Here is a 24,596-nt window from a genome sequence, read left to right as displayed (position 1 = left end):
GTCAGTGAACTTGTGGTTGTAGATGTTGTTTTGGCTGGAGCCATTGTGGTTGTTGATGTACTTGTGGTGGGAGCAGTGGTTGTTGCAGCTGGTGCTGTTGTGGTCATGATCAGTGCACTTGTGGTGATTCTTGGAGACGTCGTTGTTGCTGGCTCTTTTGTAGTTGTGGTTGATGCACTTATGATTGTGGCAGCAGTGCTCGTTGTGGCTGGTACTGTTGTGGTCAGTGCACTTGTGGTGATGCTTGCAGAGGGTGTTGTGGTGTATGCTGTTGTTGAGGTCAATGCACTTGTGGTGGCGGCGGCTGCAGAACTTGTTGTGCCTGGTATTGTGGGTAAGCAGATTTTTTCACAATTAAACATTCCATGTTATTTAAAACAAAATGTCACATTAAACTACTTATCAATTCAGAGGTTGTCTGTACTGAAATAAATAAATTGTCTTACGTGTCACAACTATAGAAGATGTGTTCACAGGGAGGGAGAAATTCCCACTGGAAGCAGCCTGCACCATTGTTTCTGCCACAGCACTGTTATTTGGTATTGTGCTGACATCATTGAATATCAGCTCAGCATTGACCACAACTGATCCTTCACTGTAATATAAATATTTTAACAGCATTCAGTTTGTTGATGTTTCATGTTTCAATATAAAAATAAAAATGCATATAGACTACCTGCAAACAATATAACAATAATTGTAAAATTCACAACATATTGTTTAAATCTGAATTTGACAAGTTCATATTTTAAATACATGATCAAGAACATTATTCCATACCTGAAACCTTTCACCACAGTTCGATTGAAACTGGGTCCATATTGTGCTTTATAGACATTATCCAGCTGTGTAAACATAACAAAAAAAGGAAAAAAGAATGAAGCTCAATCTAAAGAATCATATGAAGTACAAAAACGCCACTATTAATTTGATAAACATAATATAATGCAGGTTTAATTCATAAATACATGATGTCTTAAGGATGTGGAAATTATTATTTGGTTGTGTTAATAAAATATGCCATTATATTTGATTTCCTTTATCTTTTTCTTTCAAGCTGAATAACAATTACACATTGACTTACAGCTGAAGCTACTGATGTTGACAATGCCTGGAATGCTGGTGAAGATGTGTTTTCCAGATCTGCTGTGAATGTTTGTTCCAGCTTGAATTCCAGCTGCACTTTTGGCTCTGGTGGTGGGGCAGGTGTTGTTGTAGCTGGAACATCAATTATTGTTGGTGGTGGTGGTAGTGATGATGATGATGATGATGATGATGATGATGATGATGATGATGATGATGATGGTGTTGTAGTTATTGTGGCTTTAGTGGTTGTTGGTGGCTGACTTGTGGTGGTGGATACAGTGGTTGTTGTGGTAGACACTGGTGTGGTAGGTGCAGTTGTGGTAGTTGCTGCTCTGGATGTGGTTGGAGGAGCGGTTGGAGTAGCGGTTGGAGCAGCGGTTGGAGCAGCGGTTGGAGCAGCGGTTGGAGGAGCGGTTGGAGGAGCGGTTGGAGCGACGGTTGGAGCAGCGGTTGGAGCAGCGGTTGGAGCAGCGGTTGGAGCAGCGGTTGGAGCAGCGGTTGGAGGAGCGGTTGGAGGAGCGGTTGGAGCGGCGGTTGGAGCGGCGGTTGGAGCGGCGGTTGGAGCATCAGTTGGAGCAGCGGTTGGAGCAGCGGTTGGAGCAACAGTTGGAGCAACGGTTGGAGCGGCGGTTGGAGCGGCGGTTGGAGCGGCGGTTGGAGCGGCGGTTGGAGGAGCGGTTGGAGGAGCGGTTGGAGCGACGGTTGGAGCAGCGGTTGGAGCAGCGGTTGGAGCAGCGGTTGGAGGAGCGGTTGGAGGAGCGGTTGGAGCGGCGGTTGGAGCATCAGTTGGAGCAGCGGTTGGAGCAGCGGTTGGAGCAACGGTTGGAGCAACGGTTGGAGCGGCGGTTGGAGCGGCGGTTGGAGCGGCGGTTGGAGCAGCGGTTGGAGGAGCGGTTGGAGTTGCGGTTGGAGGAGCGGTTGGAGGAGCGGTTGGAGCAGCGGTTGGAAGAGCGGTTGGAAGAGCGGTTGGAGCGGCGGTTGGAGCATCAGTTGGAGCAGCGGTTGGAGCAACGGTTGGAGCAGCGGTTGGAGCGGTTGGAGCAGCGGTTGGAGGATAAGTGGGAGCAGCGGTTGGAGCAGCTGTAACATTAGGTGCAGCATTTGGAGTAGCTGTGGGTGCTTTAGTAGTACCTGTAGAGACACAATAGGCTAATGTTTACATGCCATAAATTGTGCAATTTAAATTAATATATTTACTATATGATAGGCATTTTGGAGTCGATTTAGAACATTTCCTTACTTGTGACCACAATAGAGGATGGATTGATAGAAAGAGTAAGACCAGAAGAGTTTGAGTTGATGGCAGTTTGCAGTGTTTGGGCTGCATCACTCAATGTAGGAACTGAGCTTATGTTGTTAAATACCAGCGTAGAATCCACCACAACAGATCCATTACTGAAAATATCAAACATGACAGGAATGATTTTCTCATTCCTTTGAAAGTTCACAATTGCTTTCATTTGTATACCTTGTTTTAGTATCCTCCAAATATACAGTTATTGTACTGACCTGAAGCTGTTGACAATGGTTTGAGTGAAGCTGGACCCATATTGATTTAGATACACCTGATCAAGCTGCAAAACAGATCCAGGTTATTAGGTATAACAAACACTAAAGTAATACAACATTTACAGAAACCGGTAAACTATTATGGTAAAATGTACTAAAATAGTATTGGTTGTTACCTGGGAAGTCACTTGGTTTGCTAATGCCTGGAACTCAGCTGAGCTGCTATTGGTGAGAGCAGTTTGGAAAGTTTGGTTAAGACTGAAGACTAATGAAAGTTCAGGAGAGGTCAACGCTGCTTCAGTGGTCACTTCTGGTGGTGTTGTAGGCGCTACAGTTGTGTTGAGTGGTGGTGATGTTATGTTGACAGGTGGTGATGTTGTTTTGACTGGTGGTGATGTTGTGTTGACTGGTGGTGAGGTTGTGTTGACTGGTGGTGAAGTTGTGTTGACTGGTGGTGATGTTGTGTTGACTGGTGGTGATGTTGTGTTGACTGGTGGTGATGTTGTGTTGACTGGTGGTGATGTTGTGTTGACAGGTGGTGATGTTGTGTTGACAAGTGGTGATGTTGTGTTGACTGGTGGTGATGTTGTGTTGACTGGTGGTGAAGTTGTGTTGACTGGTGGTGATGTTGTGTTGACAGGTGATGAAGTTGGGTTGACTTGTGGTGAAGTTGCATTGACTGGTGGTGAAGTTGCATTGACTGGTGATGAAGTTGTGTTGACTGGTGGTGAAGTTGCATTGACTGGTGATGAAGTTGCGTTGACTGGTGGTGAAGTTGCGTTGACTGGTGGTGAAGTTGCGTTGACTGGTGGTGATGTTGCGTTGACTGGTGGTGATGTTGTGTTGACTGGTGGTGATGTTGTGTTGACTGGTGGTGATGTTGTGTTGACTGGTGGTGATGTTGGGTTGACTGGTGGTGAAGTTGCATTGACTGGTGATGAAGTTGTGTTGACTGGTGGTGAAGTTGCATTGACTGGTGATGAAGTTGCGTTGACTGGTGGTGAAGTTGTGTTCACTGGTGGTAAAGTTGCATTAACTGGTGGTGACGTTGCGGTAACTGGTGGGGCTGAAGTTGCATTGGCTTGTGAAGTTGGATTATCTGGTAGGAGAGAAGTTGCATTGCTTTTTAGTACATTTGTAATGACATGTGGTGCAGTTGCATTTACTGGTGGCAAATTCGTGTTGACTGTTTGCAAAGTTTCATTGACTTGTAGTGCAGTGGCATGTGATGGTGTTGAAGGTTGACTGGTGGTCTGTGGTGGAAAGTAATAAAGTATTTATACTCAAGTATTGTACTTAACGGGCGGCTGGGTGGCGTAGCGGAGATTGCGCTCGTCACCAATGCAAGAGACTCCGGTCTCGACTCCCCGAGTCAGCGTTGCCTGCGGCTTGGGCCAGTCGTCATACTATCTCAATTGGCAGAGGTAGCGGGTGGAAAGTCGATGGGTGGGGATTGGACGTTGTGGACAGCGACTCCTACAGGTCGGTTGGGTGACGACTGTACAGCAGAGACAGGACGTATCGGGGCAGCGTGAGCCTCCCACGCCTTACTCCTCGCCACTGAGAGTCCGCGCTGTCTGGTGAAAAGATGCGGCAGGCTGCCTCCTCGTGTACCGGAGGGGACACGTGATGCAAGGCTTCTATCCTCACTACAGCCGACCAGTGGGAGGCATAGTCTAGCAACGTTCAAGACAGGGGAGGGGAGAATTGGCGATACGAAATTGGGATGGGAGAAAAATAGAAAATCAGGAGAAAAAGTGGATAAAAAAGTATTGTACTTAACACGCAACGGCCCGTATACGGGCCATCTTGAGGACGATTTGCCTGCCGGCGTCACACGCCACGTTGGCGACCTCTAGCAGCTCGGGGTTGCATATTTTTTATACAATATATTAGGGGTGGAACGGTTCACAAAATCAATGGTTCGGTTCGTATCACGGTTTTCGGTTTTCGGTTCGGTTCGGTATAAAAAAAAATGTAAACATGCTTCTCATTTATAAAAAAATTATTTAAATAAAGGTCTACAGTGGTTTGCCTTAAATAATGTTTGGCACACAAAGACCGAACCGAAATATATGCTACATTTGTCAAAGTATTAACTTAGTGCAAACAAACAATTGATTGATTTTATTGTGGAGTAAAAGACAGCATCCAATGGATAAAAACATGAGAAAGTGCAAGCACTTATTTTCATATGCTCAGCCAGCACTAGACTTTCCTTTCTTTAACACATTCCCGCCATCCACACTGTACAGCGTTATTGCCCGCCATGCGTTGTCTGCCAGACCACGCTGTACAGCGATATTGAGATCAATATTTAATTATTTTCAGCCCAATTGTTTATTCATTTCACTGCAAACCGATCTGATCAATATATCACCCATACTACATAAAGCATTTACTGACGATCACGGAATTATAAACGACCCCCCCCCCTTTCCTCCTCGCATGATGACGAATAACGTATAGGATCATATACAGTTGGATTTTTTAATATAGCGTGTATAGGGAATAAACGGCAATCGATAATCTATATATGCGTTTAGGCCTATAACTCACGTTCTAGGAATTACTGCAGAAAACGATAAAAACATACTTATATTCTAGAAGGTATTTTTGTATGAATGTTTGAATGAAAAAGTATAACGTTCCTACATCCTGAACGATAGATAATCGATGTTGAATGGGCCATAGTAATGTCAATTTAGCAATACAATTTAAAAAGTTATAGCCCTGCAAAGAAGGTGAACATCTCCATAGGCTTACAGTGGTGGCAGACTGGCTATATTGATGGATATAAGTTATGGCAGGGAATGTGTTAATAAACACAAAAAAACAATGTCAACAATGTTTAAATTCCCTGATTGTCAGTTCTTAACACATCCACCGCCGGAAACGCTTTAAAACGTTATTGCCCGCCATGCTTTGACCGCCAGACCATGCTGTACAGCGATATTGAGATCAATATTAAATTTTTTCGCCATGGAATTCATAATTCATATATGTACTTCCGGCGCTGCAGCTGGACCCTACGGCTCAATACCGCCGCCTGGTGGATGGTCGGGCAAGTTACACTGGTAAACAGGATATGGCTCCTGTGCGTCGATTAAATTCATCCGGCCATCAGATATTGTTGCAAGGCTCCCGACAGACACTATAGTACATATCGATCGCTTTATAAACTTAATCAATATGATTTCGGCGTTTATTGCGACATACAAACCGGAAATGGACCTAGGCGATCGACGTCCTATACCTGGGATCTTTCACCGCCAGTCTCATTGACGCACGGTAAGAGGACGCTGACGCTATTTTCAGCCCAATTGTTTATTTATTTCACTGCAAACCGATCTGATCAATATATCACCCATACTACATAAAGCATTTACTGACGATCACGGAATTATAAAAGACCCCCCCCCCCTTTCATCCACGCATGATGACGCATAACGTATAGGATCATATACAGTTGAATTTTTTAATATAGCGTGTATCGGGAATAAACGGCAATTGATAATCTATATATGCGTTTATGCCTATAACTCACATTCTATGAATTACTGCAGAAAACGATAAAAACATACTTATATTCTAGAAGGTATTTTTGTATGAATCTATGAATGAAAAAGTATAACGTTCCTACATCCTGAACGATAGATAATCGATGTTGAATGGGCCATAGTAATGTCAATTTAGCAATACAATTTGAAAAAATTATAGCCCTGCAAAGAAGGTGAACATCTCCATAGGCTTAGAGTGGTGGCAGACTGGCTATATTGATGGATATAACCAGTGGCAGGGAATGTGTTAATGGAAAGATTAGTTTTCAGCTTGAAATTAAAGTGCAGTATTTGAAATACAATGAAAGGAATATGGCTGGATTTCTTATCAAAAGGAAAAGTGTCACTGTTATTTAAAATAAAAAACAACACTATTTTTAAAATACGTACATTATCTGTCTACATTTATTTAGACTAACATTATTTAAATATTGAGTGCAACTGTGGTGGATTAATGTAATTCGGTGAGTTGGAACTATCTATGGGTTGGGGGACCACACGGACAATTTAGCATCACAGACCTTCTCGACTCTAACGTTACCGTTGAATCGAGTTGATAACATGCAGTGGAAAAGCGGCAATAGTCCCGGTTGGAGTTAGTAAACACAGTTGTATGTTAGCCTTCTTGGATGTTGAATAAACGCCTATTATTGTCTTTCAACACCCCGCCTCTCAGACTCCCATTTTCTCCTCTGCTAGCTAGTAGCTATGGTAACATTTCATTCAGCTGTATTAAGGCTGGCGGGCTACCATAGTTAACACATTGGTTGCCAGCCGGATATGACGATTTATCGCTTGGATGCCAGCACGTTAATCAATGGGAGGACCAGCACATTTGCGAACGCATAATGCTATGTGTCTAATACACCCGTCACTTATCAATGACTTGCTTGCAGTCAACATGTATGAAACGGATTGTTTTTTCATCAGTACATTTCCGTTTTATACTGTTTTGAATATGAGTATAGTTTTGAAGATTTCTAGTGATTCCAGAAAAATCCGCGAAAATAGCTCTTTACTGGAATACACAAAACACGTTGTCATTTTTCGGCCTATTTATGAATCGTTTTTAAGGGGAGACCACCCACCTAGATAGGGGAAAAAAAGAATAAAGGATGAAATCAGTTGCAAACATCTTAATTGTTTAGAATAGTAAAAAAAAGAAAAAAATGTATTAAAAAAAATTTGGTTGCATAATTTTATTACCCAAAAAGGGGCATGGTGTTATGGTTTGTAACCGACCCCAATCGCACAACACAAGACAGGTATGAGAGTAAGCCAAGAACAGGGCATTTATTGAATACAAACAAAAAGCGTCACTGTCCCTTTAAGGGAGAACACAAAATTACTGGAAACAAAGAATTAGGGAAAATTGGCACTGTGCCTTTAAGAGGCGAGCAGGCTAAGGGGTTAAGGCTAAAGGACAGGGCCAGGGCAAAGGACAGGGCAGGAACAGGGGCACTGGAGAGGGGAACAGGGACAGAGGCCCGGGGAGGCGGGCTGGAGACAGGGACAGAGAAAACAGGGTTAAGGCCTTGGACAGGGCGAGGGCCAGAGCTGCTTACAGGGATGGAGTAGGAGCGCGCAGGCTAGAAGAGCGCGCCGGCTCGGGGTCTGGAGTGGAGCGCGTCGGCTGTAGGGGCGCGTTGGCTTGAAGAGCGCGCCGGCTCGGAGAGTGCGCCGGCTCGGAGAGACGCATCCTCCCGTAGAGAATTAGGAAGCGATGCGCGTCTGGAGTAGTAGCGCGCCGGCTAGACGTCTGGAGTGGGGCGCGTCGGCTTGAAGAGCGCGCCGGCTCGGGGGGAGACGCATCCTCCCGTAGAGAATTAGGAAGCGATGCGCGTCTGGAGTAGTAGCGCGCCGGCTAGACGTCTGGAGTGGGGCGCGTCGGCTTGAAGAGCGCGCCGGCTCGGAGAGCGCGCCGGCTCGGAGAGACGCATCCTCCCGTAGAGAATTAGGAAGCGATGCGCGTCTGGAGTAGTAGTGCGCCGGCTAGACGTCTGGAGTGGGGCGCGTCGGCTCGAAGAGCGCACCGGCTCGGAGAGACGCATCCTCCCGTAGAGAATTAGGAAGCGATGCGCTTCTGGAGTAGTAGCGCGCCGGCTAGACGTCTGGAGTGGGGCGCGTCGGCTTGAAGAGCGCGTCTGCGCGGGGTCTGGAGTGGAGCGCGTCTGCTGTAGGAGCGCGTCTGCGCGGGGTCTGGAGTGGAGCGCGTCTGCTGTAGGAGCGCGTCTGCGCGGGGTCTGGAGTGGAGCGCGTCTGCTGTAGGAGCGCGTCTGCGCGGGGTCTGGAGTGGAACACTGGAATACCTCCCGTAGAGAATTAGAGAGCGCAGGCTGTGTCCCACTCCAGGCAAACGGCGACAGGTGGCGAAGGCTGGCACCTCGTCTCACGCCGGAGATGAAACAGCATACAGAATACAGAAACAGATACAGATAGAGAATCTCCCGTAGGAGCTTACAGATAGAGAACGACCCGAACAGGACTGAAGGGGAAGTCCAGCTATTTAAAGCCCTCTGGGGCGCTAATTAGAACACACATCAGGTGCATGATGGTAATTGATACTTGACTTAGAAGTGTGTGTTCGGCAAGGACCAATCAACACAGAATCCTCACAGTACCTTAAAGGAACGGAGCGAGGCAGGGAATGCAATAAATAAACAACGACAACGCGAGGGTGGGGGCTGGTGAGGTGAGGAGACAGGGAATTAAAGGTCCAGGGAACAGGAATTAAAGGTCCAGGGAAGAGGCGAACCTCACACATGGTCTATTCAAAATAGCCCCTTTTTGCATGTTACCCCAAACAAAATTTAGAAAATGTTTATGATATATAGATATTTTCTCATGGTTTTTCATGTTACTACATTAAATACCGAACTTTTTGCTAGAGGATTTTTTTGATATGCCACCCGAACAGGGATTTATGACCTTTTATGACCCCCTAGTCATAAAAAAAAAAGAATTGCATAAATGTTTTGTATAAAATGTTCTAAAAATCTGGATGAGTGATATATCAAAAAATCCTCTAGCAGAAAGTTGTGGTATATGGTTAGGAGGAAACGTGGCCAGTTTGGTGTGTGGAGGTACTAGAGAAATTGAGATTTTTTGTTTTATGTATAATACAAACTCATAAAATCTCGTTTTGAGAAAAACACCTTTAAAGTTTTGTATTGTCTGTAAATCAGGCTATGTATGACATATCAACAAACCATTTGGCACAAAGAAGCAGGATATAGATATGAATAAATGTGGAAGTTTTGGTCCATCTAGGTACTAGGAAAATGGGTATTTCATGTATTGGTGTTAGGGGTGTGCTGTACGGTGGGCTACCTACCCGCAGGCTGAGTGACAAGGTGGCATCCAGGAGGAGAAAAATGCACAAACCCAAAAAAAAAAAAAAAAAAAAAAAGTTGATGATATATAGATATTTTCTCATGGTTTTTCATGTTACTACATTAAAAAACGAACTTTTTGTTAGAGGATTTGTTGATATGCCACCCGAACAGGGATTTATGACCTTTTATGACCCCCTAGTCATAAAAAAATCTATTTTTCGCATACATTCTTTGTATAAAATGTTCAAAAAATCTGGATGAGTGATATATCAAAAAATCCTCTAACAGAAAGTTGTGGTATATGGATAGGAGGAAATCTTGTGGTGTGTGGAGGTACTAGAGAAATTGAGATTTTTTTGTTTTATGTGTAATACAAACTCATAAAATCTCATTTTGTACCCCCTAATAGGCAAAACAAATATTTGAATAGATATCACTATGAAACTTTCCCAGTTTGTTATGTACATATAAACTAAGAAAAAATATATTGCAAGTTTTCTGAATTGTATGTTTATATATGCAAATGAGGCACTTCCCCATTCGATATGTGCACATTTATGGATGCAATCATGCAAAATGAAGCAAAATAAGCAACTAAATGTGTGTTTTCTTGTCACTAGTTTGAAAGAAGATGTGTAAAGGGGCAACATTATACAAAAATCTCAAAATTGACCCAAAATCAGGAAAAGGGTATTTTAGGTGGGTGGTCGACCTCCCCTTAAATAAAGCTAGATTATCGATAGTATATGTGTACTTATGCACGCTGTGGGCTGAAAAATCGATTATCCATGACCTGGTCAGCGCTAACGTCATACACGCACACACATACACACACACGTTGTGACCGCTGTGAAAAAAACATCTGATTAACCCAAAACTGGTCAAATAGATTCCTTACCTCAGATCAGATGTTCTGCAAAAGGATGAATCCAATTCCTGATCGCCATTCCAAATATTGATCGCGTTTATTGATCCAACGTTATAGTCTGAAACGCATGATCCAAGCTGCTTCCAGCATTGCCAGTGTATCTGTTAACACGACACTGCTTTCCAGAGGTGGGGAGCGGAGTTTTTTTCTGATGCATTTTCCCATCGACTCCAATCCAATGATGTGCATTACCATCCGGGAGACGATAGGGGGCGGTATTTGCCCTTTTCGAGCTCAGAGCCATTCCCAATGATAATGTCAGGCTGGACGGATGAAAAATGAATGGATATCGCTAATAAAAGACATGACGATTAAATAACGAGAAATCTCGTTGTTGGAAACCAACGCATGGCAGCCAACAACGAGATATCTCGGTGTTGGCACCCAAAGTGTTAAAGTGCCTTGTACAAACCGTGCTAAGTGCTAACGTTATGGCAAGATGTGTGTAGGCCTATGTAATGTTAATGGCTATGTTTTTAAAGTATTGAAGATTGATTTATAATATATTGCGCTTGCCATTTCCACACTAGCAACTGCTGTTGCTGCCAGTTGAGCAGCTAGTGCGTCACCTCTCCCGGCTTGGTGCCAAATGAAGATTTTTTTTTGCTCATCCCGTGAACCGAACAATACACACACGCCCCGAACCGGGGAGGTCGTGCCGAATAGTGTAGGGTACGAATACGTACCGTTCCACCCCTACAATATATATATCGAATTAAAGCCCTATTTGTTGCCTGTCGATTGCATGCCGATATGTGAGGCGTGGGCCAAAGTACATGGGACAGTTTTATTTATACCAACCTCGACTCCCAAGGCTCTAACTCCGCCAATCATTTGGCGATTTCAAGAATTATTGGACAGGGTTGTAACTAATGAGTGTGGCGTTCCAATGGTACCCCACGTGGGGATGAGCGAATCAGGGATCTAGGTGAAAAGTCACAAGCGAAAACAGGAAGAGAATCTTCCGCCGAATGCATTGAAGTCAATGAGTAAATGGTTTACTGCAGTTTTTTTTGTTCTCACATTTTACCAAAATCGCTCCTAATCACTAATTTCTGAACAGATTTTTATGAAATTTACATGTATTACTAGTACTACTGGTAGTACTAACATGTACTACCAGTGTTTTGTTTACTCTAGTCTTGACTGTCATGGCGGCGCCTACTAGTCGAGTTTTTAGACATGGCCATTCTCACTATTTCTCTTTTGTCAAGGACAAAGAAAATTACTTTTTACTTAAATGTAAATTGTGTCTTAGCTCAAAAATCCTATCTACTGCCCATGCTTCAACAAAGCTAGTAGCTGAGTCTAATGGTAACGACCAGGACTCATCCGAAGCCACTCGCCACACGCTTTCAGGGATCTAGTTAGCATGATACCAGCCGGCACACGGCAAATGGGACGGAACACTTTTTCCAACTACTTGGAGAGAGAATATACAAAATGGAAATGAGCTAAAGAAAAGGTTTGAGGGGCTGGACTACATCTCGACCATCGCAAACTTTGGTGAGTTCAGTGATGTGAATGCAAATTAATGGAAACTGTTAAGTTGATCAACAGATTTTGACTGTAAGAATCTGCAAGGGAATCTCATCAATACTAATCAAACAATATAGTCTTTTCATGCATAATTGATATCCTAACTAACGTTGCAATGCACGATTGATATCTTAACCATACGTTGCAAGACGCTTATAATGAATCGCTCCGACATCAAGACTGTTCCTTCAACCTAAACGGCGATACAATCTAACCGTCACAGCGTATTTCTTATTATGTCGGGACAACATATCTTTGTGTTTGTGTCAGGTTTGTGTTTGCATAGACCACATTGCTTAGCAGAGTTCAGTGATGTGAATGCAAATGAATGGAAACTGTATAAGTATAACGTATAGTATTTTGGTTTGCAAAAAAAGTATCCAGTCCTCAAGTTCATGTACAAAAATGGCCACTTTTGGGGGCGCCAGTTAAGAACACATTTCTGGCCAACCACGTATATATACGTGATTGGGCGCCATCCTTTGAGGCCAACCACGTACAGTATATATGTGGTAAACTCGCTTTTGCTTTTATTCCATTTTAATATCCTACTCAATGTCACAGAGCTGTATTTGGGCTGGAAAGGGCATATTGGGACTCCGGAAATGCAGTACCGGCCAGATCCTGGTATTGGCGCTGTCTCGAGAATGCAGTTTCCCCTGTTGCAGACTGGGTGTCACTTCTTTTCCGCTCCGGGTTAGCTTTTCTGTTAGCCTAAAGCTATGGCTTCACTAGATCGCCTGGAATACTTTTTGCGACGCCGAATTCAGTATGCAGTAAAGGAATATAGAATCAGCCAATGGACATATCGATCTACCAGATTAGAGCCCTATAACTAGCTTTGCAGGAATTACCCCAGACCATTCCGATATAAAGTTCATATTCACAACGCTATAAAACGGGAACGTATTGATGACATTTTTTTTTCTTTATGGCATATTGAAGGGAAGGTTTATACTGTCAATTGACAATGACAATGGACACATAGCAATAATATTAAATATAGATTTAGCTCTACAAACAACCTCACGCAAAACTTGGAATGAAAAGCTGGCCTCATAGAGTGGGGCCCGTCTAATCCCAATGGCCCCGAATGTGTTTTAAGGTGTAACATTTTGATATACCTGTATTTCCATTTTAGGGAACTTTTTTCATTAACTCCACTGTATTTAAAATTAAATATTAAACGTTTTACTCCACTACATTTATCGGATCACATCAGTTACTAGTTATTTGGAGAACATTATTTTGTATATAAAACATGGGAAAATGTGATAAAGATTCTATACTTTCACATTTTAGGCCTTTTTATGTTTTCAATATCAAATATTTGTGGACAAAAGTTGTGAAGTTGTACTGATGTTCGGCATTGCACTCAATCGATCCAGTCAACTGAATTTTAAGTGACCGGTGATCTAATGTCTGTGAAGTTGTACAGACTGCTAAGAATGAAGTCACATTTGCTGGTGGTGTAGTTATTACACCATTATTATTGGTTAGGAATATAGTTGTATTGATGGATGGTGGAGTTGCATTGCCCAATGTTGCAGTTGTATTGACTGGTGGTGAGGTTGCATTGATCGGTGTTGAAGATGCAATTGTTTGTAATGTAATGTTGACTGGTGGATTTAAAGTTACATTTGCTGGAGGTGCATGCATTACCAATTAGGGGTGAAGTTTCATTGAAGGTTGATGCTGTTGTATTGACTGGTGGTGATGTGTTGACTGACAATGATGTTGTGTTGAGTGGTGGTGAGGTGGCATTCAGTACTGGGGAAATTATATTCACTTTTGGTGAAGTTGTGTTGATTAGTGATGCAATTGCATTGACTGTTGGTGAAGTTGTGTTTACTGATGATGGACTTGACTGGTGTAAAGTTTTGTTGAATGGTCATTTAGCTGTGTTGAGTAGTGACAAAGTATACTGTACATAGGAGGGAAGTTGTATAAGGCCCTATTCCCCGTACCTGGTTCAACTAATGCCCCTTTTCCACTGCATGGTACCTACTCGACTCTACCCTACTCTACTCGCTTTAGGTACCTGGTACTTCGTTCCTTTTCCACTGCAGGTACTAAAATAAAGTACTCAGTTTGTCTCCGTGTGGGGAGGCAGGGCCGCTGGTGTACAGCTTAGAGCTCCATAGCTCTGTGAGAGCTCCAGCATAGCTATGTCCGTGAGCTAGGCGCAAGCCAGAGTAAAACACAGTTTTCAATCAATCAATCAATCAATCAATCAATAACAACATTAACGAGACTCTCGTTGTGTCCATTCTGCTAACGCTAACGTTACCTCTCATTGTGTATATTCTACAAGCGTTAACGTTAGCTAGGCTGTCTATGCTAACGTTAACGTTAGCATTAGGCTAACAACAAAGCTGTAACGTTACCAGTCGTGTCTATTTGCTAACGTTATAACGTTGCTACCTCACGTTGTGTCTATTCTACTAGCATTAAAGTTACTCATACAAACAATCAATAGCGAGTTATATTGATCACGTTATGTACGATAGCCATGCTAAAACGCTAGCACAACATTAGCACCTAACCTAACAAGCTTAAGCCTTAACAAGTCAGCAATCTTTTTGCGAGGCAAATTGTGTTGATGTCGGTTTTGTTTAATCAATAAATGAGGCAGAATACACAGTGACTGTATCCTTTGTTTATTGCACTTGTGCCTGCTGCTAACATAATGAAATCCTATGCGAGACATTAAAGATGGCGGCTTTCTGTTTTCGTTCAGACTCTCCAAGGAGTGACGCGTCTCTCTTCTGACCAATCAGTGGTCTGCAGTGTTTCACGTGACTTTTCTGGTACCACTTCTACTCGCTTGGAACCTCGACAGAGCAGGGAATAAAAAAGTACCCAAAAAGTACCTAGTACCAGGTACTTTGGTAATGTAAAACCGAAAATGCAGAGTAGAGTAGAGTAGAGTCGAGTAGGTACCATGCAGTGGAAAAGGGGCATAAGTCGATCAAAAGTCCCATTATCCAGATTCAACTAACCCGATGTTTTAATCCGGGATTTCCCTGTTCCTCGAACGCTGATTCAGTCTCGTTCATTCGAACCAGACTTGATACCCAGGATAAGTGCGCGCAGCCGCTTCAGTTGAAAAGACAGCAGGTGTCGATCGCAGAAATCCTGATTTTCTAACGGCATTGATTGATTGATTGATTTAAAACTTTATTAACAAGATTGCAGAATGGGTACAATACAGTACGGCTCAATAGCCTCACCGACAAGTTAAATGCATAATCTATAGGCACATTTTAAGTCCCTCATTACCCCAATCAATCAGATTATATTTATTTAAATGTAACTCCTGGCAATAGGCTTAATGGAATGAATAATCGAATGAGATCTTGCTAGCGAAAATAATTATTTCAACTCTTCAAGAATAAGTATACAAAAACAAGCCCAAAGATAAAGAGTATATCTAATTGATACGAATTAATAGATACTTATGAGGATATCTGTACTGTATGCGCTTAGGTATCATGTAATAATAATAAATACATCGTTCCTAACGTTTTCAGGCCGCGACCCCTGAAATAACGGTGTCAGAGAGCCGCAACCCCCACTATTATATAGAGGTGGTTGAAACATGCAAACGTTTACACGCACACATATGCATTGGAGGCTTTTAACATGCACAATAACTACACAAAATAACACAATAATCAAACAACCATAAAATGAATACATATAGCGTGTTTCATTTAGAAGGCTATAATGTTCAACTCACCTAATGAGATGGATGGGCATAGTCTGGGTTTAATTTTGGAGACAGCGCGTCAGAAATCATCCTCCACATTCATTCAGACGGGATCTGTACTTATTTTTTATATAAGTCAGTGCAGATAATGTTGTTTTCGAATAGGTAGGTATAGCTGTGCGTATTCCCCCTCAATTGATATCTAGTCGGCATCGGAGGTGGGCAGCGATCTGGGATGCATTCTCCATCAGAAACAAGCGCGCCTCATCCCGCAGCTCAAACAGGTGTTGTGCAGTATAGGAAATCCATAGGCTGAATATGATTTATTATCAGAATTTTAGGTCTATTATTTTACATTTCAAAAGCATTTATTTTACCAGTTTAATGTATTTTAATTGTTTTTAATTATAGGCCTATTTCACACATTCTATGAAATCAATACATTCTGGAAATCATCTCGCGAAAATATTATTCAGAATGGTATAATGGGATCAAAGAGCACCTACGGGAGGCTGCAATTCGAAAGTGGCCCCCGTAAATGTCCAAACACCCCCTCCCACCCACCCACCCCCTCCCAATGTACAGTTTCCTCCCCCTCGTATATATATTTTCTGTTAGGATCTCTGTTTAACAGTACTGTATATTTGCATATCTTGTATGTCACAAATGTAACAGTACTGTATATCTGTATGTCATGTATGTCATAAATGTCATGATATATCTGTATATCTGTATGTCATGTATGTCATAAATGTCATTATGAATTGAAAATGGGGGACCCTGATGTAAACAAGACGAAAGTCTTTCTCTGGGTCTGCATCCCCTTAACAATTGTGTGTATTGAGCCATACTGTATTGTACCCCATTCTGTAATCTGTAAATTTCCAATCAATCAATCAATCTCTGAGGAAGGGAGCTGCTATTTTGTTCCGAGGGAGTGGCCAGCTTATATCCAGCTAACTCAACTAAACCTGCTCTGGAGCAGGTTCAAACTTTTCGATCTGTTGCCATAGCGACTTAGAAAATCCGACGTCGGGGAACGGAAATGTCTGGCTTAAGTCAAGCTATGCTGAAAATTATCCAGCTAACTCAGTTAGCCAGGTACGGGGAATAGGGCCCTGGTGGATGTGAGGTTGAATTGCCAGTTCTGTGGACTGGAGGTGACGTTGCATTGGCTGGCAGTGAATATGTGTTGATTGGTAGTGAAGTTGCATTACCTGTTTCGGATGAAGTTGCATCAACTGGTGGTGATGTTGCGTTGACTGGTGTGGGTGAAGATCTTGTGGAATGTACTATTGTGGTTGTTTTCAGTGCACTTGTGATGATGGTTTCTTTGGTTGTTGTAGCTGGTGCTGTCATAATTGTAGCTGTTGCTCTTATGGTGGTAGCTGCAGAGGTTGTTCTCACTGGTACCATTGTGGCTGTTGTTAGCCCCCGTGTGGTAGTGGCAGAAGTCAATATTGTGGATTCTTCCTTGGCGGTTGTGGTTGGTTGACTTTTGGTTGCAGTGGTTGGTGCTTGTGTGGTTGTAGTCCTTGCCCCTGTGGTTGTGGCTGCAGTGGTTGTTGTAGCTGATGCTGGAGTGGTAGTAGTTGGTGGACTTGCAGTGGCTGGAGCCATTGTGGTTCTTGTTGATGCACTTGTTGTCATTGGTGTACTTGTGGAGGTGACTACAATAGTCATTGTGGTAGGCACTTTTGTGGTTGCAGTCAGTGCCGTTGTAGTGATGGCCACAGTGGATGTGATTGATTGTCCATTAGTTTGGACCATTAACATGAGCACTGCAATTTGCATGAATAGAAGAAATGTGAGACAACACACTATCCAGCACATCTTGATAGACTTAAAGAGGAATGTCGCCGATTTTCAACATTGAAATATGTATTTTACTTAGGTCAACAAAAAGCAATATTCCAGCGCACACAACGGATACTTAGATTGACACTTTTCTATGAATAGATGTTTTACCAAAATAATGATATTTGAACAAATTTAGAAACTATTGAAATGTATGACATTTTTTTTAATGTTTTTCAAATGTGATGTAAAAGTGAGTTATAATTATGAGGTCAAAAACTCTGTACTGGGACTTATGCATTGCAACAACATTATTATGTTATCATCAACTAATTAATTTAATTAGCTATTAACTTAGGCATGTATGAACAAATGTGTGGGCATATAGTTGTGTACAGTCAGGGGGTGTGCGAGCAGTGCGGTCGCACAGGGCCTTGCGGGAAGGGGTGCCTCGCAAAATAAAAATATATATAAATAGAATGTTAACAATCACTTTCCATCACAGACCTAAAATCTAGTTCTGTATCGTTAGTGGCTTAGCTTGGCATCGCTACTGCACTATCTCGCGTACGTGCACGCGTACTGAATAAACCACAAATGTACCTCTAATACCAGTATTAGTCTGACCACACCCCTCATCAGCTTACCTTCATAAGCAGGTGTGTGGTCACCTGCTCTCCTCCTTCTCGCTTTCACCACAAGGAAGAGGTGCCTCGGTAGATCCCCACACTTGACACCATGATGGAAGAAATTGGATTAGGAACAGCTTGGGAAACAAGGATACGTTGACATCATATCTTTATTTTCTCTCTCACTATTTTCGAGAAAATACGGCGATATTGTCTTCGTACTGGAGTGTCTAGAAGATGATGATCATTCTACAAACCCTCCACCGGTTTTCGTATTGGGAGCACGCCGCTGCATGCTTCTCAACTGCAGTTCCTTGCTGTGTTTGTTGGGGTGAAACCTGTCAGGCCACAGCTGAACTGTCGGACATGCCGCTGTTGTGAGGAGCGGTGCGTTCCAGGTTGGGTGAGTAGTGTTTGCTGGCGGGCTCCACTTGTCTGTTAGTGCTATGGGGGCTACTTGACAAAGTTTATGGAAACCGGCCCCAGGCTAGGGTCCTTTGTTTAGCCGTCTAGGCGACAGAAGGCCTTGGTCTGGCGACCATTATAGTTTTAACTAGTGGGCCGCGACCATTGACACTGGTGATCCCTGTGTGTTCTGGACGAGTGGATTCTCTCTGTCACCGTGTTAAGACCCCATCTTTCATATCCAAATGAGAGTATTCCTTCACGAGGGGATATGTGCATGTAATGTGCGATAGCGGCAGATTCATGTTCAAAGTCAGCTATACAGGCCAGTTGGTACTGTGCTGATTCCGCCGGACGTGTTAATGTCACCGTTGTGAAGCGGTGTTGACGTCTTGTTTTCTCTTTTCTCTTAAAAAGTGAGGAGGGTTCAGAACGGCGGCCTGTCTGGGTGAGTGTTATGTCATTGTTTACATGTTCATAGCTTACGGTTAGCCGGTCGGTGGCCTGGCGCGGGGTAGCTTGGCTTCTCGCGCGCCGCCGGGAGCTCGCTCCTGATCGCGTGCGTCGTAGATCGGCGTCTCGCGAGCGGAAGCAATAGCACCCGAACGGTTGGAGCAGCCGTTAGCTTGATGCTATTCTGTTGAACGTGCTTTGATTTTTAACATGTTTTACACTCTTGACCACGACGTCATCCTTGACAGGGGATGTTCGTCGACCCTGCCTGAGCCTAGACGGGGATTGCGTCAACAAAGAGGACTGTAGCGACTGGTGGAGCGGCGACGCTGCCCGGATCGAACAACACGGGACGGCTGTGTTCTACGGTGGCTTGTGACTGCACTTCGCTGATCTGCGTTCCGGGCAGGTACGGGGTTGGCCAGACCTCATAACACGTCTTCTGGTTTTACCTTGCTAAATGTATTGTGAATAACGGTGTTTTTTCCCAAAACGTGTGTTGTTGCAATGCATTTGAGATACGTTGCGGGTTGTGTGTGAGCTGTTTTTGTCACTGGCAGTTAGCTTCTCCGTGCAGGTCGTGATGTATTGATCTGGTTGTTGCGTGAGAAACATCATGGTGTTTATGTGTACCGTGTACTCACTACTAAGGCAACTAACCTATGAAGCTATGCTTGGTGACGAGTGAGTAAAAGAATGTTCTTTCTCAGACTGTAATGACAATGAACAGTGAGTTCACACATTAACAGGTTTTCCTGTTTTAACTGGCCGTATTGAGGGTAAAATAGGAGGATTGTGTTTCCCCCCCCGGTTCCCTGGGGACTTTATCACCTCCTATCAGACATGTTGTGCATTAATTGTGTCTTTTGTGTGGTAGGGATACGATGTAACTCTCAGCTTGATTGCTGAGGTTGTGCTAAATCTGCTGGAGAAACTTATTTCCTAAAGGGAAATTGGTTTGGTTGCTGTCATGTGTGCTTAGCAAGGCCTGTGGTCGATACTAATCAAGAATGATGTATTCTCTCATTGTGAAAAAAACGGCGTTCCTCTGTTGAGTGTTTTTGCCATTTTTTGTAGGTGATGATGGGTTGTGTGTGTCATGTGACCTACAACTGGGTTGTACTGGCCACAGAAGCACATGTGTATGTTGGACCGGGGTTCTTAGAGCCCTCTCTATTCTGTGTTTTTCCTTAGTAAAAATCAGATAGCAGGTTAGCTCGTGCGCTGTGTGGAGCTGTGAAACGCTTCATAGAGCTGACTATGACTGTGTCATATTCTCTTTTTGTCGTTACGTCGTATCATGGGTGTGGGGTCGTAAAGGGGTGAACTGGTAACCTTTCCTCTCCCCATTGTTCTGTCGGTCAGGGGTACACCCCCTGTCCTTCAAGGTTCCCGTCACGTGGCGGTTCGGCACGTTACGGGGGGGGGGGGGGGGGGGGGGGAGGGAGTTCCTGGTCCCACGGCCTGGTATATTGGGCGTGTGCACCGCAGGAATTCCCCCGCCATAGAGTACGTCACCGTGCGCGTCTCTGTTGGTAGGACTTCCGTGTGCTGTTCAGGTCCATGTGATGGATCTGTTTTCAGGGGGGGTGGTCAGGGCTCCTCCTCACCAAGCGCCTACTCAGGCCTTCTGTGAGTTCGGACTCCTTCTTCCATGTGAGGAAGCCTCCATCAGAGTACAGAGCCTTCCTCCTCAGATTGTCAAAGTGAGTGGACCCTCTAGAAGGGTCCTTTTCTATTGTATGTATATTCGATTCAATTCGTTTATTGAGTGTGTATGGGTTCGGTGCCTCTTCCCCGGAGGCCCTAAAACCAGTTTTTTACATGGCTCAAGGTGCAATATATTCTTTTCAATCTGTACAGCTCGCGTGGGAAGTCTCTCTGGGGATCCCCGTCTCTTTCCTATGGGAGGGTGGTGGGATGTAAAAATGTGAAAATTTTTTACCCCGGCTGTGTAGACTGGGATACATACTGTTGATGCTTCCTTCTTTCTATTCCAGAAGTGTTGGAGTTAGGGAGTGTCACACCCCTCTTGTCGTTCCCCTGGGCGCCTTGGGGATTCAATGACAGGTCTAAATAGCCTGTTCATTGATGGGGGTGTGTCCCGACGCACGTATAGTGCTAGCTCGCTGTAAACAGGCGATTGACTGGCACGCCTTAGTTGCTTGTGGTTGAAACAGCGTTTTTATAAAGCAACTGAGATGGGGGTTTTTCCTCTTCCGGCGACCACATCCCATGACCTGGGTGGGTTGTCGACGGATTCTCGTTCATGTCTGGGGGATGATGACGGGATGGATCTGAACATATGTAGTGGGGTCTCACGCCCTTGGGGTGGGCCACCAGGCGCGGTTCGTCCCGACGTCTGGGTGGCGCCTTCTTTTCATGTTAAGATCAACACGCATATCTGCCCTTCTCCTGGAGTAGGCATGTCGGCGTGGTTAGGGCACGGGACTGGTTCTGGTCACGCTGGTCCAGATCAGTTGAACCCGTTGTCCGCCGGGGATGCAGATCTGCTGTTCTGGTACCCTGAGGGACTTGGGCTTTTTTCAGGGGGAAAAATGCCAGGTCGGTCTGGGTGTCACAGGGTTAAGCGCTATGGAGACCCTGGTTGGGTATGTTTTTACTCAGCACTGTCGTCATGGCTTACAGCCATGCCATTCTGTACGCGCTCGATCTCGTCGGATCTCGGCCGCTACACAGGTTGGTCCTGGTTAGTACTTGGTTGGGAGACCGCCGGGGAATACCAGGTACGGTGTGCTTAGGGGCTGGTTCTCCATTATTTTTCGCTCCTCTCTCACGCATGGCGAAGAGGGGCCTGTGGGGGTGGTTTTTTGACCTCCTCTGGTGACCCTGTGCTTCCCGTACCGCCAGGCCCGGTCCGAAGTGATGTTTGCGACCCGTAGGCCTGGGTTAACCCTTTTTGGAAACTGAAACACTTGTACTGCGGTATAGCCGGTGTATACCCGCAGGTGTGTTTTGGAGTTTTTTCTTGAGGGGTTATAGGAACAACCACCGCATTGGGTAACACCGAGGTGGTTGATTCCCTGGTGTGTTGGAGCAGTGTCAACTCCCGGGTTCACCGTTTGAGGGTGCCCCTGCACGTTCATGACGTCTGCCAATCGTGTCAGCCTTCTCTGCCTCGACCCCTCTGGGTGGGGGTTGTTAAATGGAGGCTTGGTCATGCAACACCGCCAGCTTACGCTCCTTCCGCCGGGGCGGCTGTGTTCAGCTGTCCCCTCTGGCGCCTGTCTCGTCCGCAGTCTCCAGGCTAGGGTTAACAGCCTGTTGCCTGTTTTTTTTTTTTTTTTTTTTTTTCCGGTGCGCTGCCTGCTTCCGTTGGTTAACCTTTTTTGTGTGCTTACGGCCATGCTGACTGCCTATTCTGCAGGGTCAGTGTGCCAGGCGGTGTACTATTGGGGGGACGGGGCCCGCTCGGCTTACGGCCATACCGACCTGAACACGCCCGGTCTCGTCCGATCTCGGAAGCTGGGCAGGTTCTGGCCTGGTTGGTTCCGCCTGGGAATACCAGGTGCAGTAACTGAGGGGCCTTTGTCCGAATACGCTGGCGATGTGGGGGGCGGGGCACTACGTGCCCACCTGGTGGGGTCTTGATGCTGGCATCATGGACTTCTCCGGGCCCCCATTCCAGGGAGTCCAGTCCTTTTGGTGGGTCTGGGTCTTCCTTCGTGCTCCGCTGCTACGGCCTTGCCACGGGGTTGGGTTTGCCCTTGACCCCGTGATTCTGGGGGCAGTAACGAGGTTGTTCCTCCGTTCGTTCCCGGGTGGCATGCGGGTTGTGCGTGTGTGTAGTCGTGGGGTCAAGCCACGGTCTGCTCACCCTGTGCGTTGAGTTGCTTGAGTGCCTCTTCGCACGGTCGGGTCCGTCGCCCTCCCGTGACGTCCCTAATAGGGGGGCTACCCTCCATTAGGGGGGGTCGGGGGGGCTCGGCCCTCCCTGTTCTGATGGTTTTGGGGGGCTGTCAGCGGGGTGTATTTGTCAGCCAAGTGGCTCCGCTTGGCCTCCCTTGTGCAGTAGCGATGCCAAGCTAAGCCACTAACGATACAGAACGTTAGGTTATGACTATAACCAAGTTCTGTTAGTTAGGGGCGATGCTTGGCATCGGACGCCGCTGCAGCCCTTGTCCTCACCTTGTGGTGAAAGCTTGGGAAGGAGGAGAGCAGGTGACCACACACCTGCTTATGAAGGTAAGCTGATGAGGGGTGTGGTCAGACTAATACTGGTATTAGAGGTACATTTGTGGTTTATTCAGTACGCGTGCACGTACGCGAGATAGTGCAGTAGCGATGCCAAGCATCGCCCCTAACTAACAGAACTTGGTTATAGTCATAACCTAACGTTTTGCTTACATGCTTATATATTTCACATTAGACACGTTTGTCGAATAGTGTTCCGGGCTCTGCGGCTCTGCAGATATACTATTGGTTTCATTCAATTACTTTTATGCAAAGCATCGTGGGGTGGGAGGACTAACACTAGGGGGAGCTGGTTGGCGTCGGTCTGGTAGTCGGTAGAGAGATGTGAAGAAGACCGGTATTATCCACGAGGGGAGGGGGTACAGCCAGGTACAGGGTCTATTCGGCGCTGTCCACTGGAGCGAGTGGATGTCTTGGCCAGGAGAACCAGATGTGCAGCATCGGAGCGGAGGAGATGGCGCCGCATGCCGTGGGCTTGTCAGTACCGGGTGTGGTGATTGGGTTGTGCCGGGACGGGGAGGATGTTCGGCGGATGGACTGAGGATGAAAGTTGTTGCGTGTTGGAACCTTCAGTCAGGCTATAGCTATGTCGGCTAGTAGCTTGGCTGGGGGCAGGGACAGCTACGTTGTCAGGTGCTAACGTGTGGCGGATGGACTGGGAGCGGACTCCCGGGTTCATCCCAACGGGGGGGGACAATATCATGATGGGAATGGTGAACTTTCCCCACGGTCGTATCCTTCCTCTTGGACCTGACTCTGCGTTAGGGTGAGTTTTTGGTACGGTCTGCTCTGTTCCCACCGTGGATCTCTCTCGCTCTCTCTATCCCTCTCTCTCTATCTCGCTCTCTCTCCCTCTCTCTATCTATATCTCTATCTCGCTCCTATCTATATCTCTATCTTTCTCTCTCTATATCTACCTATCTGGTTTTGGGCTTGTTTGTCAGGTTCCGGGGGTGTTTTGTGCATTTTCCCTGTTGCTGCCGGGTGTGAGACTGTGCAGGTGCATTGCCACTAAGCCTCGGGCAGCGCTATTATTTAAGGATGCATTGACTGTATCATATGCCCAGCCTCGGGCAGCGCTATTATTTGGGAATGCGTTGACTGTGTCATGTGCCCAGCCTCGGGCAGCGCTACTATTTAAGAATATGTTGACTGTATCTGTGTGCCCAGCCTCGGGCAGTGCTATTGTTTAAGAGTATGTTGGCTGTAAAAAAAAAAATTTAATAAAAAAAAAATATTATATTAATTATTTCTTTTTTGCCTTTGGGGGGGGGGGGGGCTCGCGTTTAGGACTTGCACAGGGCCTCGCATTTCTCCCAGACGGCACTGTGTACAGTTACGTATTCTTAGCTATTTCACATAGTTTGATTATTATGTATTATTGTATTGTAGCGACCTGGGGATTTTGGTCGGTTGGTCAGTTTAGCT

The sequence above is a fragment of the Notolepis coatsorum genome (assembly GCF_963971535.1).
Source record: "Notolepis coatsorum genome assembly, chromosome: 7".
NCBI lineage: Eukaryota > Metazoa > Chordata > Actinopteri > Aulopiformes > Paralepididae > Notolepis > Notolepis coatsorum.
The sequence above is the reverse complement of the archived record's forward strand: the minus strand, read 5'-3'. Positions refer to the sequence as shown.